We start from the raw sequence: 16,431 nt of genomic DNA on the forward strand, positions 1-16,431 counted from the left end.
ACACACCCACTTACATATTTGGTCAAGACACAGTCCCCTGTGTCCGGCTGTGTTTGCTCATGTAAAATATCCCTTATTCCGCTGAATGACATCGCTTTACTGTTGAAAATATTGTTTGAACTGAGTTACAAGCCCCGCCCCTCTCTTCTTTAAATAACACACAGTGTCAATGTGTGACCTAGTGTTAAATGGTTGTGAGAAGCTTTTTCCCCCCCAGAAATGAATAGTCCCACACCCCCGTGCCTGACATGGTTCATTCAGCGCCCTGGCATTTCCAAACTATTCACTCTCTATGTGTTTTGGCTGTTCAGCTGGGAGCGGGAGCCGGAGTCAATGAATCACAGCCTTTCCTCTCTTCAGTCTGCCAGTACACTGATGGAATCCATTCAGTAGTGAAGTTAACAGTAGCACTGCATCTCCCTCCTCTGCGTACACATACCACACCCACAACACTCATCCTCAAAGGACAGTCACTGCCAGACCATCCCGCCCACACACCTTCCCGCTACACCCACAAGGTTAATATGGATGGGAGATCTATTGAAAAGGTCAGAAGCGGACCATTTCTCCGCTCGGTGTCAAATGGTTTCACACACAATGTAACTACTTGCACATCATTCGCTCCTATTATTTCTCGCCTAGACAGGCGTACCCAAAATAAATCAGGAATACGCTGCAGCTCCTCAATCATAAGGGTTATATGCATATTTCTGCTCTCCTTTGATGCGTAAGAAGCTAAGGAATATGAATACAGTGTCATTAAACCTACATCTTTTTACCATTCCAGAGTAAATGGAGATGCAATAAAGGAAAAAACAATATTTTCATCTTATCTCATCTCAGCCTAGTGAATAATCACATTTTAAAAGGCAATATCACCATTATAACCAAGTAGCCATAGAGATAATAATGCAGCTGAATGTGTTCTCCTACTCATTGACTGTCAGTACATTTGATGAAAATACAACAAAATATATTTATGATGCAATTCTATAAATAAATACTCAGGCGGTCTGTGTTTTGTCTATTGTTTACTGTTAGATGTTGACTGGGATTTCTTCTCAACACTATTTATTTAAAGGTATACTATGCAACTATTTCATTAAAAAACGTATTTTTTAAATCTTTATAGAAAAGTTTCCCCTCAAAAACATAAATTTGATCCCACTAAATACTGTGGCAGTGTGTTTGTGGCCAGATGCGACCCCCTGCCAGAATTTGGGGCTGTTTAATCAATCAATCAATCAACTTTTATTATCAGACACAAGGACAAGGTCCATAGAAAAACACATACATGAACAACACTTAAGAAAAATAAAACACACAAGAAAGAATTAAGATCTATAGAATGCACCTATACCAATAGGACCACATTCGTGAGTTGTATCTCACAGCACTAAAATTTAGTCTGCCGATAAATTTGTATATCAAATTTCTAAGGAGGGCCTGAAAAGTGTAGACTCCTGCCTTACAAAACAGGTAACTTGCACTACTCCACCAAGGTTTTTTCATCAGAATCCGCATACAATCGTTATATGCAACCTGAAGCTTATGTTGGCTCGCTTTTTTGAAGTTCACCCACAGGGGGGCAGTATAAATAGGGGTACAGTAGGCTCTGAAAAGGTTCATCTTTACATCATCAGAACATGAATGGAATTTCCTGACCAGCAGTTAGCCTGCCCATATAGCACAGGCCGCTGTCTATACATGTCCTCATCATCTGACATTTGGTCAGTGATGAAGTGACCCAGATATTTTGTTTTATCACAAACAGAACATTATCTGACAAATAAAAGGCAGGAAAAGTGAGATCCCTGTCTCCCTTTGTTCTACAGATCATGACAACACTCTTTTTAGCATTGTATTTAACGTCAAATTTGACACCATAAGCAGAACATATATTTAATAACTGTTGGAACCCAGCACTGCTGGGGGAAAAGATTGCCAGATCGTCCGCATACATAAGATGGTTTACCAGGGTGTCACCAATCATACACCCAGTCCTACACAGTCTTAGCTGGACAGATAAGTCATCCATGTACAAATTAAAGAGAGCAAGGGAGAGTAACCCCCCCTGTTTACATATTGTTTGGCTGTGCCAGGACATATTTGGGGGGATACATTGTGTAGAGGTCCACGTGAGGCTGTATAATGCCCAGCCAATAACATCGGTCACAGCGCAACAGCCAGCCAATAGCATCGCTAAGATGTTCTGAGAGGAATCCCTCAGCAGAGCGCGGAGTCAGCGCAGACTAAAACCAGGAAATAGAGCTCCTTCCCAGATCAATGTTTAAGCTGTTTGGCGCTCATCTCTTGATGGTTTGAAGGTATGTGTGTTTGTGTTTTTATAGCATAACCGCTGTGAAACTATCAGAAAATAACATTTAATCCCTGTGTTTGAATGGTTTACCGGCGCTCTCTCTCTCCACATAAACACAACCTCGCTCGACCACATAAACACAGAACACAGCAAAACAATGTCCCATCACTAAAATACACACAGGGCAGCGTCTCTCAACATAAACACACTGCCACACTATTATATCGGCCAGAAGTGATCGTTTTGAGGGGAAACTTTTGTATAATTATGTATTTTTTTAAGAAATAGTTGCATAGTATACCTTTAAATAGTTATGTTACAAATGACATAAATCTTCCACAAACATTGAAATAGTTGCTCTATATTCAATATTCCTATTTCAGCAACATGCTATACAGGCAATTTCATGGAGATTCCGTGTCATGTGACCTACCATTGTTTTCACCTTGCTGAGCCCTTTCCAACGAGGTGTAGCTTGTCTATGTCAGTGGTTCCCAAAGTGGGGTCCGCAAGCCATGTCCAGGGGGTCCCCCCCGTATCCACTGGCCATTTTACCAGGGATACATGTAAACGGACGTCCACATCCTGCTGCTGACATTACTGTCTTTCAGAGGCTGTACCGGGCTCATTTTTAAAGCTAGAGTAAAGATATGAAACTAGAAGTCCTAATGCATCCATTGGTACCAAGTATATCATGCTAGCTTGTCGGGAAGGCGGATAAATAATACTCCAAAGTTAGGCTAAATTTTGTCGAGGGAATAACTGGCAGGGCCATTTTGAAATGGGTCTCTTGACCTCTCACCTCAGGATATCTTACTGAGAATGGGTTCTCTGGGTACCCACAAATCTCCCCATTACAATGTCCACTTTATGATAATCCCATGCAGTCATTTGAAATGTCAGGCCTAATTACATTAAGACTGTTATGATAACTTGTTATGATTTGTTCAGAGCTTTCTTACAATGATTTGAATAAGGAGCATAAGTTCAAAGTTGAAGCACCTACTGAAAGTTAGCTTTAGACTAGTCACTACTAGATAATTTTAAGCGTTTAAGATCAATTACTTGAAGAGTAGGCTATAAATGCTGTCAAGTTGAGTCCAAATGCAATTTGAATACAATGACCCTCTTATATAAGTGGTGTTGTGAACATGATTCAAAATGTTTCTGTTTATCACTATGAAACGGGTCTGAATAGGTTGAAAAGTTTTAGAATACAAATGGTTTCTATGGCATCTAAGAGTATGTGGTGGTAGTACATCTAAGAGTATGTGGTGGTAGTACATCTAAGAGTATGTGGTGGTGGTACATCTAAGAGTATGTGGTGGTAGTACATCTAAGAGTATGTGGTGGTAGTACATATAAGAGTATGTGGTGGTAGTACATCTAAGAGTATGTGGTGGTAGTACATCTAAGAGTATGTGGTGGTAGTACATCTAAGAGTACAGTATGTGGTGGTAGTACATCTAAGAGTATGTGGTGGTGGTACATCTAAGAGTATGTGGTGGTAGTACATCTAAGAGTATGTGGTGGTAGTACATCTAAGAGTATGTGGTGGTAGTACATCTAAGAGTATGTGGTGGTAGTACGCAGGCTTGCATAATCGTGTTATGATTATGAGGGGTCCCTGAAAACATTGAGTAATAGAGGAAATCACCACATATCATCACAGCCTGGTCTTTGGTGTTCATTACAGTTAAGAATACATGAAGAAGACAGCTAAATATAAGCAAGCATCAGTCCAGACTGCGGTTTGCCCTCGTTATTCTCAGCTTTTCAATTAAGCATGAATATCTGCTGGCTATCAGATGTCAACATCTGTCTCCTTATACCCATAAAACCACCTGTTTTGGGGTCATTTCCTTTTGTTGGATTCACTAATTCATGTTTTATTCCTAACAAACCACACTGCATTTAGCTTGGAAGAGGACCAAGACCCACATTCTCAGGTCTTTAGGCAGGGGGAGGGGGGATTAGGTTTAGGCATTGTGGAGGTGGTCTTTAGATTTAGGCATTGGGTGGGTGTGGTTAGGGTTAAGGTTAGAGGTAGGTAGGGTCTCCAGGGGAGACCTGGGTCATTTGGGGGGTCAGAGACCCCTGGGGTTGAAGACCCGGGTCTCCCCTGGAGACCCTACCCCAAAGATAAGCTGTCCCCTGGATGGTACTACCGTATTTCCCAAGTCGTACTGCAGGACGCGCCACAGGGCGTGCTTGACCTTTGCCTGAACCCACAGCTGCGTGCTGCTCCCCGGAGCGCGTTCTATCAAACGAGATAGGCTTCCCAAAGCGAAGCTACATGTACAGTATGGCACAAAATTGCTTCAACAGCTCAGCTGTCTGCAAAATGTGTGTTTGAACCTCTCAGGTTTCCTGGGTGCCCTTTCCCCTCAAAACAGTGTAACTTTCCTGGCAGTGAGGGCAAGGCAGGTTAATGGGGTGTCCCTTTTCTGAACAAGACATAAATGGTTTGAAAACCTTCATTCAAAATGTCATCATTACTTTCCAGGAGAAATGGTGGATCACTGTATTTTTCACATCACAATTGTGTTGCCTTGATACAAGGGCACCAGATTTATTTCAGAACTGCAGGGTGTGTGTGTGTGTGTGTGTGTGTGTGTGTGTGCGTGTGCGTGTGCGTGTGCGTCCGTGTGTGCATTTATATGTGTCTGTGTGCGTGTGTGTGTGTCCCAAATTGAACAGAAATTCATATTGATTCCTTAAAGGTCTTCGGTTATGTATGTTACCGGAAAAGTAAGGCAACATTAAAATACGAAATAATTTTAATTGGATTCAGCCAGGGGCGGTTTTAGGATCACACCTTTGTGTGGGCTCAGCCCCAATTAATATATATGGTGGACCGCAGACCCCCTAGGGGGGTCCGGGGGCATGTCCCCTGAAAGAACATTTTGTACATTTTAAAGTAAAAATGGATCAATCTGGTGCACTTTGAGATAAAAATGAAGAGACTAGATCTATGAAGAACTACACACATTACAATTATCATCTTTACTGTTCTGTGGCTTTACAATGATGAAAAAATAATTGTCTCCCTATATATTCTGCATACCAGGGGCGTTTCTAGGGTCTGAAGACATTGGGGGCTTAGCCCAGGGGCCCAGACATGCCGCGGCACAAAGCGGATTTCAGGCCAAAAATTCAGACCAAAATGATGCCTACAAACACAACCCGAACTATACACTACACACAAACTCATCTAAATTAAAGTACTGAGGGACGTGTTGGAAAAAAATACTTTTATTAAAGCTTAATCAATTCATCAGATTCACTCTTCTTCTTCTTCTTCTGTGTGTGGGGGGTGTGTGTGTACTTCTTAGCAGATACAGCTTCTTCTCACAGTTCCTCTGTTCTCCACCTCCACACAAAATCAATAAAACAATAATCTAAGAGTGACTTGAGGTTAATGAGGTACCAAAGAAGTTAAAGGAATTAACTGTATAAACTGTGGCAACCATAAATAAAGCTAACTTTCACACATAGCAATCAACACTGCAACAGGCATATCAGTGTTATTCTAAACATAGGCTACGATTTAACACATTACCAAAATGGCTGGCCACTTAGCATTATGCTAGTGTGCATTTGCATATCAACAGAACCATTGACAAACAGCTTAGCACTAGCTCAGTAGCCCCCTACAATGATGATCACAGGTACCCAATACATTAGATGCAGGGCACATGATGTTGCCCCCATTCACTTCATAGTAAACTCTGGTTGACTAATGAAGGAGTTAATTTACAAAATATAACTTAAAATAAAGACTTTTCAACCAACTCAATGATCATGGTGTTTAACACCTTACTCACTATAGAAAAGAGACTTCATCTACCTTGGCTCGCTGGTGGTCTATGTTGTCAGTCTGATGCTCCCAGGGAGAAATACAATGCTTCCTTGTTATTTTCTGGGTGATAAATTTTCCGGGAGTGTAGATGAGTTAGGGATGTTCATCATTTATCGAAAATCGATAATTGATCGTTAAGGAATGGAATCAATCATGTGGAATTCTTATCGATTTTGTTATTATTAAAAAAAATAATAATAATAATTGTGGACTAGGTTTGGGTGGAATTCGTTCCTCCTCGCCCCACTCCATTGCACAGCCGACTAACGTGAGGTGGAGCTTCATATAGTCTCTAGTTTTCTGGCTGGGCACGGGCCTTTGTGCCAACAAAACTGTTTTAAACATGGGGAATTCACACCGGCATGCGCCGGGGACAGCAGTGTTGGAGAGGAGACACATTGAAATAAAGAGTTCATTGAGGAGCACACGTTGTCTTTCGTATTTTCTGCCATAGGCATTCATTTTGTAAAAAAAAATATATATATTAAAAATATATTATTATTAATATGATCGATAATCGATAATTGATCGTTAATTTTCCCCGATTTTCGATTATGGAAATTTTTCAAAATGAACATCCCTAAGATGAGTACCTTACTCTTGACCTAACCATTTTCAAAATAAAGGTTGTATGTTGCATGCATTTCTGATCACCAATACCATTATTATTATTTATTATTATTTATTTAGGGCTTTAGAACATGAATGAGAGATGAATAGAGGAGGGCCAGCTATTCTTATTTTTGTTAAAAAAAATCTTCCAGGGTGCGCTGAGACTATCTCCCAAAAAGGGTCTAAAACCGCCCCTGGATTCAGCGTGAGATTTTCTGAGATTTTCTCGCATTAGACTTTAATAGGCCTTATGCTGAAGGTCACGTGGTCACCCTCAGCTTCCGCTGCCTAGCTGGGCTTGCTGTAAACATTTAATTGACTAAGATCAAATTTGTTTTAACTCTTTTGATTTGATTATCCTTTTTGAATATGGTGCTATTTTACACAAGATGCCTCCAGGAGCTACCAAAGATGAGCATAACCGATGTCCATCGCATATGCAGGGGACATCTAAAACCCCTGATACCAAAATGGATGAGTTTTAAGCTATGCTTCCTCATACATCTGTGACTACGTCGGATATGTATTTGTCCCAAACAAGCATAATGAAACGTTACTTGTGTTATGTCACTAGGCTAGCTGACCCTAATCTGTCACTCTGCAAGTTTCTGATACTTGCTAACATTAGCTAGCTAATGCTATAACGTTATGGTATAAGACCTAATCACGTTGTCACTTCCATTCCCCAGTATCAAACAAAGACATGCTGACTGGTGCTGGTTCTATCTGTTCCACCTTCCACGTGGCAGAATTTGAATCTCTACAATCACACTGCTGCACCTTTACTGCGTTTTATTGTCAGGATCAGAATTGTCGTGTGGTCCTCTCTGTTCTCTTTCTCTCTTTCCTTGGCTTCGCTCACCCTTTAAAGCTGACAGAGCTCCGCTCCTGCCTCCCTTCCTCCCCCCATACACCCCAGTGTTTGAAGCGGGTGAACTCCCACACACTCGCACCACCACAGCCTCTGGCTCCTGGCTGGTTTTAAATCCATGACAAGGAGCCCTCTCCTGGAATATCAAAGACCCAGATCTGAGAGCATGTAGGTATGACTCATACCCGGGTCTGTCTAACTCCCAGCAGGCTACTTGATCGGCCGCCTTGCTGGATGTGGCAGAGGTTAGCGGAGGGGGCTGATCAGATACTGTCATGTCGGGGTCCGGGCACAACTCAGACGTTTTGTCACCGGGCGGTTAACATGTGAGAGTCCCAGCAGTGTGCTGAGATTTCTAATCGACACATTTGTCCCTGCCGCTTCCTCCCTTCATGCCGGGGGTCATTCCCTGACTATAAGAGCTGCTGTGCTCTGTCCTGCACAACGTCCGACCACGCTGGGCTAGCTAGGAGGGCAGAGGACCACGCCGGACTAGCTAGCAGGGCAGTGGAGAACACCTGGCTAGCTAGGAGGGCAGAGGACAACGCCGGGCTAGCTAGCAGGGCAGAGCACCACGCCAGGCTAGCTAGGAGGGCAGAGGACCACGCCGGGCTAGCTAGCAGGGCAGAGGACCACGCCGGGCTAGCTAGGAGGGCAGAGGACCATGCAGGGCTAGCTAGCAGGGCAGAGCACCACGCTGGGCTAGCTAGCAGAGCAGAGGACCACGCCGGGCTAGCTAGCAGGGCATAGCCCATTCCAGGCTATCTAGGAGGGCAGAGGATGACGCCGGGCAGAGCACCACCCCGGGCTAGCTAGGAGGGCAGAGGACCACGCTGGTCTAGCTAGCAGGGCAGAGGATGACACCGGGCTAGCTAGCAAGGCAGAGGCCCATGCCGGGCTAGCTAGCAGGGCAGAGGCCCATGCCGGGCTAGCTAGCAGGGCAGAGGACCACACTGGGCTAGCTAGCAGGGCAGAGGACCACGCCAGGCTAGCTAGGAGGGCAGAGGACCACGCCGGGGTAGCTAGCAGGGCAGAGGCCCATGCTGGGCTAGCTAGCAGGGCAGAGGACCACGCTGGGCTAGCTAGCAGGGCAGAGGACCACGGCAGGCTAGCTAGGAGGGCAGAGGACCACGCCGGGGTAGCTAGCAGGGCAGACGACCACGCCAGGCTAGCTAGGAGGGCAGAGGAGCAGTGACAGCTACAAAGTGGCCCCGGCTGAGGGAACTGTGTACTTGAGTTGGACTGCTTTAATCAAAGGGTCTGCTACAGTAGCAGCAACAAAGCACACCTCTGCAACAAAACAACCCACCTCTGAGATATAAACTCTTTCCATTAGTGCTTAAATGTAACATTTACATTTGAGGGATTTTGCTAGTACTCGCATGCCATACTTTTCTTTAAGTGTTTGAATGCAATTTCTCCACCTTCGTGCAGACATTTGTTTCCAGTGGTTTCAGTGTAGTACCAAAATCAACAGACAGAGAGTTTAAACTTGCTTGAGATGTATTTTTTCTCAAAGTGACTTTATCATTGTGTGGTAATATAGTTTAACCAGTGCAGTTCCCATTCAAAACACGCCTGTTTGGAATGGACCGATTGCTTGGCCTCCGCTAATGCTACTTGCAGCTCTCTTGAGAACCGCTCATCCAAAAAACCTCACATTCCACACTGCACTTCCTTGAGTCCTGAGCAATACACCCGCCAAGTGGGAAGTAGATCAGATGGAACAGTTCTCAAGATGACATTCTCAAGTCTGACTGACTGACTGACTGACTGACTGACTGACAGACAGGGCTTCTTTGCTTTATAGCTTTATAGTATGATGCTCTGCACTGATTTGAAACGTCTACCCATGCTGGTGGAAAACTAATATGCAGGACTTCAAAGTTGGCTGCCAAAAGCATTGCATTTGGTCGGAAAATCCAAGTAAAGACAAACGAAGACAAACGATAAGCAAATATGGATATCATGAAAAGGATTGAGGGGGATTTGGCTTCTTATTCCCTTAGAAAGTTATTATATTGTGGCTAACTACCGAGTAAATTACAAAATGTGTTTTTCTGATTTAGCGATGTAGCGCATCAATGCTCCTCTCTGCCGCCTTTGGAAACCAACACAACCTTAACATCACTTCTCAACCCGGCACTAATTAATCAATCAATCAATCAATCAATCAATCAATCAATCAATCAATCAATCAATCAATCAAACCTTTATTGACAGACACTTAGTCCATAGATGGCACATACACAATTACAAAAGGACATAAGGCACGTAAGAGCACAAAAAAAGAAAAACATTATAAAAGAGAATCGTACCAGAATTTCCACATAATGTGACTGGTATCTCACAGTGCTTAGCCCAGGAACAGTGAGCAACTTAATAATGACATTCTGAGACGTTCAATCGACAGATTAACTTGTACCTCAGATTTCTCAGGAGCGCCTGGAAAGTGGCCACCCCCGCCTTACAGAACAGCTCACTAGCACTGCTCCACCTGGGCTTTTTCAGCAAGATGCGCATGCAGTCATTATAAGAGACCTGAAGTTTATGGATGCTCGCCTTCTTAAACTTTACCCACAAGGGGGCAGTATAGATAGGGGTACAGTAAGCCCTAAAGAGAGTGATCTTAACATCATCACAACAGGAATGGAATTTCCTGACCAACATGTTAGCCTGAATGTATAACAAATGTCGCTGTCTATACATATCATCATCATCATCATCACCCATACTGTATGGTCAGTGATGAAGTGGCTCAGATATTTAGTTTTATCACAGACACATAGAGCATGCTCAGACAAATGAAAAACAAGAAAAACATTATCCCTGACCTCTTTAGTTCTACAGATCATAACAACACTCTTCTTAGCATTGTATTTAACATCAAATTGGACCCCGTATTCAGAACAGATATTCAGCAGTTGTTGAAACCCAGTGCTGCTGGGGGAGAAGGTCATCCGCATACATAAGATGGTTAACCAAGGTGTTACCTATCATACATCCCGTTCTGCAGCCTCTTAGCTGGACAGAGAGATCATCCATGTATAGATTGAAGAGAGCAGGGGAGAGTAGCCCCCCCTGCTGTACCCCATTACCAACCCCAAAAGGGGTGGAGACCCTATTGCCCCATTTACCTGCATACTCTGGTTGGCATACCAGTATGCCAGGATGCGTATTATGCTGCCAGGCACACCTCTTTGACTCAATTTTAAAAACAGCTAATGATGATTGACTCGATCAAAAGCCTTAGATGCATCAATAAAACCAACTAAAACAGAGGAGTTCTGCCTTTCATTGGCTTCGACAACCTCCTTCAATACATATATATATAAATCAGTGCTATGCTTGGCCTCGAAGCCAAATTGGTTATCAGAGGTAGAAATAAATGAACTTAAATTATCTAATAAAACCATTTCTAAGACTTTGGAAATCACACTGGCTAGGGCGATAGGCCTGTAGTTATCTAGACTCCCAACTTTACCAGTCTTATCCTTGATAACAGGCACCAGAGTAACTGACAACATAGATGCTGGCAAAAAACCGTGGATATTAACTGGAGCAGCAGAAAAGGTAGATTTATCACCTGGACTTTTAAATAAAACAAAACAAAACAAAACAAAACAAAACAGGGAAATCAAGTAAATATTAGAAAATCTAACAAAGTATGGATTGCTTTGAAAAATGGTCAGTAGTAATGTGATATATGTTATTTGTGTGCATTGTAGTAGTGGTCATTTAAACTATTATATTAACATAGCAATGTTTTCACAGATATAAACTCTTAGGGCCCTATCTTTGTACGGCGCTATCGTTTGCGCTGCCGTTTGCGCGCCTCTTATTGCTATCTTCCCTGCGTCTTAAGCTATCGTCTGCCTCCACCGTCCAGTTTTGCGCTGGAGTCTAAGCGCAGGCACAGGTGTAGGCGTGGCCCAGGCGTGTCCGTGGGCCTCTAGCCTATCATCTGTCTCGTGCAAGTATCATTTAGCGCTCGGGGGAAGATACCGTCGGTATGTTCCGAGCGCAAAGAGAGGTTTGGGCGTTGCCCGTTCCAAAATAGGCGTTCCAGCGCAATGTGTTAGAAAAAGGGGCCTTGGGTGCTCTCAATTTTAACGCCATTTTAACGCCAGCTGGTCTTAGCGCAAACAACCCCACTACGCCAGACGTACGCCTTAGCACACACAGTATTCTCCGTGCAGGGCAGGAAATCCTTGCTTGGATACATACTACGCACATACATATCACATACATACTGTATCACATATCACATATCACATACATATCACATATCACATATCACATACATATCACATACATATCACATACATATCACATATCACATATCACATATCACATATCACATACATATCACATATCACATACATATCACATACATATCACATACATACTGTATCACATATCACATATCACATACATATCACATACATATCACATACATATCACATATCACATATCACATATCACATATCACATACATATCACATATCACATACATATCACATACATATCACATACATACTGTATCACATATCACATATCACATACATATCACATACATATCACATACATATCACATATCACATATCACATACATATCACATACATATCACATACATATCACATATCACATACATATCACATATCACATATCACATACATATCACATACATATCACATACATATCACATATCACATATCACATATCACATATCACATACATATCACATATCACATACGGTACATATCACATACATACTGTATCACATATCACATATCACATACATATCACATACATATCACATACATACTACGCACGGCATGGATGTCTCTCTCTCTCTCCAACACTTCGCGCACGCAGACACTCTTCCCTCCTCAGAATGCCACATTGATTTTCAACTATAGCCTACATTGCAGAAAAAGGCTACATAATTCCCGACTATACAGGTCTGTGGTGTAACATTAGATTACTTTAGGTAGGAGAGGGTAGGAGAAAATAAGAAGCAAATGTTGATCTTTTCCAACCATTATACGTTTAATAGCACCGCAATAGCCCTCTCCACTTCCCTCATTGGGGGAGAGAGAGAGAGAGACACGGGGCATACTGCCTCACCTCGTAATAGCCAGTAACCTATAGGCCTAGCTACTGCAAAAGTTAACTGTTGAAAATTCGATGTCTGGTTTTGTCACGAGTAGCCTACAGTGAAGTCCCTCTCGCCATCAAGCAGACAGTGACGGAAGCATGTGTCTTTATGTGCGCCAATGGGAAAATGACGGACTAAATTGGTGGGATTCGATGTATATATATTAATAGAAACGAATAGAAAATAGTTGATTAATAAAATGTGTGCTGGTGGATGAAATTCAACTTCAAATAGAGCAGCATCACTCATCATGGCTCTCAGTATGCTGCGTAATTACGCATGCAGTATAGCCCCACAGCGGAGATGCAGGAGAAGAGAGCCCGAAAAGGGATAAGCATACGTCCATACAGATGTTTGGGCAGCAGCCCTTTTTCAGCGTGTGAAATGGCAATAATACACAGGTGATTCACAGGTGGGCATGAACACGTTATTTGATTTCTATGCATGACAGCCTCACATCTCTCTCTCTCTCCCTCTCTCCCTCTCCCCATCTAGGCTATATTTTCTCTCTCCCTCTTTCTCTCTCTCACTCTAGTCCCTCTAGTCCCTCTCAAGCTGCTGATGTGACGCTGTGGTTTCATGGGCATGACCACACCTCCACAATGCTTTTGGACATAAACACACCTATGCGGAGATGTGCGCCGAGATGACGAGAAGCGCAGCGGGCCGACACGCCCACAATTAGGGCTTTGCGCAGTGCTATTCCAGCGCAAAACGGGCGCTAATGCAAAATTACCGCCGTTGGGAAGATAGGGCCCTTAGTTTTATTTCAATTAATCAATTCATGCACCAGCAGGTAGTTTCAACTATGGTATGTGTTTCAACTGGGTATATGTGTATGTTCATGTACGTATACTTGTGTGTGTGTGTGTGTGTGTGTGTGTGTGTGTGTGTGTGTGCATGTGTGTACAGTATGTGTGTGTTTGAATGGTAATGTGCACTGCTGGCCTGTCAGAGTTGCGAGCCTATTTGTATGGATGTGGTAGGCTGTACCTGGGCTGAGGTGTACACAGACAGCGCTGGCGCAGCAGCCTGTCTTGTGCAGCAGGCCAGCATGACATGTGAATCGCAGCAGCCGAGAAAGCCCTGCTTAAGTGGAGGCAGTGGGGAGAAGCAGGCGAGAGCCAGGAGGCAAACAGACAAACAGATGGACAGGCCCGTGCCAAGCAGGCAGCGGAGCAAAGAGATTTTGCGGCGTGGTGAACAGAGTCAGCCCACCACAGAACAACCAGCAGACACACGACCCTGTCACACACTCATGCCGCTCTATAATTCATAATGATAGGAGAGATAGGTGGTAAATAAGGACTCTCACCCTCATCCTCCTCATCTGCCCCTGTCACATCCCTCATTTCATACTACACTATGTGTTCTGTCACATCCCTCATTTCATACTACACTATGTGTTATGTAGGAGGAGGACGTGTCAGTCTTCCACCATGGGAAATGAATGTGGTGGAATTGGTCTGCTGGCCACTGGGGACCCGGCCAACATCCAATAGAACATGTATTGCTCTTGTGTGTTTCTGTTCTTTTATGCTATGTTTCATATTTATCACATGCTTGTTTTGTGCTTATATATTTGATGTCCTCTGGAGCCTCCTGGCCTGAGAATTTCACACGAGTGTACTTGTGCAACCGGAGTGACAAGAAACATCTTGAATGTTGGAAATCTTGAAACAGTAGATTTTGAATAGACATGGTCATTGTTTCTTCCTTTTGAGACTGTTCAGTGTTTAGATCAAAGGAAAACATCACACCTCACCTCACAGATACTGGGCATTAAGGTTGTCAAAAGTATCGATAGTATCAATAAGTATCGATCAGAGTTTCCGTTGTCCCGTAATTGCAGGACATTGGCCTTTAAAATGAATCAAAAACCTGTAAATTAAAATCTGCAGGACACCGTGTCCTGTAAATTATCTCCCAAGTCCCGACGCAATTAATTATGGGTTAAACCCCAAGTCACTCAAGAATATTGACCTGTCACTTTATAGTTTGGTAACACTGTCTAACAGCTCCACACAGCTCCACACGAGGTGTGCCAAACTAAGTTGCTAGTACTGCTCGTCTTTAGCCGCTTCTGATTGATCAGTTTAGAGAGGTACATCACATTTCTCTAAAATGCTATTGACTAATGGGGCAGCTGGACGGGACTGAGTGTTGGGATTTTGACAGTGCAGTGAGGTTTGCTAGCGACTAACGTTAGTTCAATCATGAGAGACTCGTAGGAAGTTTTAACAAGCTTTATTGAACAAATAACCAGTTTAAGTGTGGCGTATGGCTCCATGATATGATGACGCTCCTCTTGAGATGAGAGAGGGGGGGGGGCGTCAGTGACATATTCACCTTATGTAGCCACGCCCATTTGACCCGGTTCTGTGGCCGTCCTACGACTTCCGGCAAAAAAAAGAAGAAAAAAAAATGGCTGGCTGCTCCAATATAATCTAACTCTGAATTAACTAATACTTTAGCCAATTGTATGTAACATACCAAATAAAAGCAAACGGCAATGTCTAAGAATGCAATGCCATGTAACTGGCTTGTTAATTCTCGCATTCCAGGGAATTACGTTAACGTGTGCGGGTCTTATAGACGTAAGTGGCTCGAGCTGCGCTCGGAGGACAGAAAACCTTCTGAAGCTTTCTTTGTTGGAGTCCAGGTATGTTTTACAAGAAAGTGCTCGTCATTGTCGACGATAACGTTATCTGACCTGGCTAACAGTGGATACTCCGCTTGCTTGCTGTGTACCGAGCTCAAAGTAGTAGGCTACGTTTTTGTTTTACACCCTGCGCTGTCCGCTACAAAAACAACTCTCTTCTTCATGACGTTCTTTCATATTTGGCGCCGTGACCGCCGGAAGTGTTAGACGGACCCGGAAGAATTTGGCCCACTGTAAGGTCTGAACATAAGGTGAATAGGATAGATAATCCCCCCATAGGGATTTCTACAGGAGCCATGACGTTGGTGGTGATCAGGGGAGGGGGTGGGGCGAGACAACTGCTCCAGTGATGGACAGCAGCTGAGGATGATGGCACAAATGTGAGTAATGACGTAGTAGCAAGGGCTCTATATAGCACCACCACCGCTTAGGTGATTGGCTCAGCAGATCAGGAGAGACAGATGTCCTTAGCTGATTGGATATTGGGAAATGGAGAAGGGGCAGTTGTGATGTCACTAGTGATGTCACTTGAGCAATTGTGATGTCATCAGTGATGTCACTCAAGCAATTGTGATGTCATCAGTGATGTCACTAAGGAGTTACACACCCTGAATGACGAGGAGCATGTACGCATGGGGTGCTCTAAACTATTAGTCTTCCATGATTGAAATTCAGTCAAAGACCACACTTACTTTACATGGCAATAAAACGCCACTGAATGACCAAATTGATTTAACTTTTAACAATTTTGAGTAATACTGTTTCCATACGGACCCCCAGCGTTGGTTAGTTGTTTATAATGTGACTATATTTATAACGTTTATAACGTACTCTGGTTTATAATTGAGGGCTGAATACAGCCGTGCTGAGGGGTTGTGGCTATTGCGCAACAAAACAGGTGAAAATCGTCTATAGCGAGATTAGCCTGACTCATTTGTAATA

General features: G+C 43.3%; 1 protein-coding gene across 1 annotated transcript in view; it reads left to right on the forward strand.

Moving 5' to 3' along the window:
• LOC310788377 (RNA-binding protein Musashi homolog 2-like) overlaps positions 1-16,431 on the forward strand; it is a gene marked incomplete at both ends in the record, with an annotated part of 592,153 nt that overhangs the window by 443,049 nt on the left and 132,673 nt on the right. The gene's annotated exons all lie outside the window — the stretch shown is intronic.

This window comes from Poromitra crassiceps (genome assembly GCF_964638095.1).
Source record: "Poromitra crassiceps genome assembly, chromosome: 1".
NCBI classification, from domain to species: Eukaryota; Metazoa; Chordata; class Actinopteri; order Beryciformes; family Melamphaidae; genus Poromitra; species Poromitra crassiceps.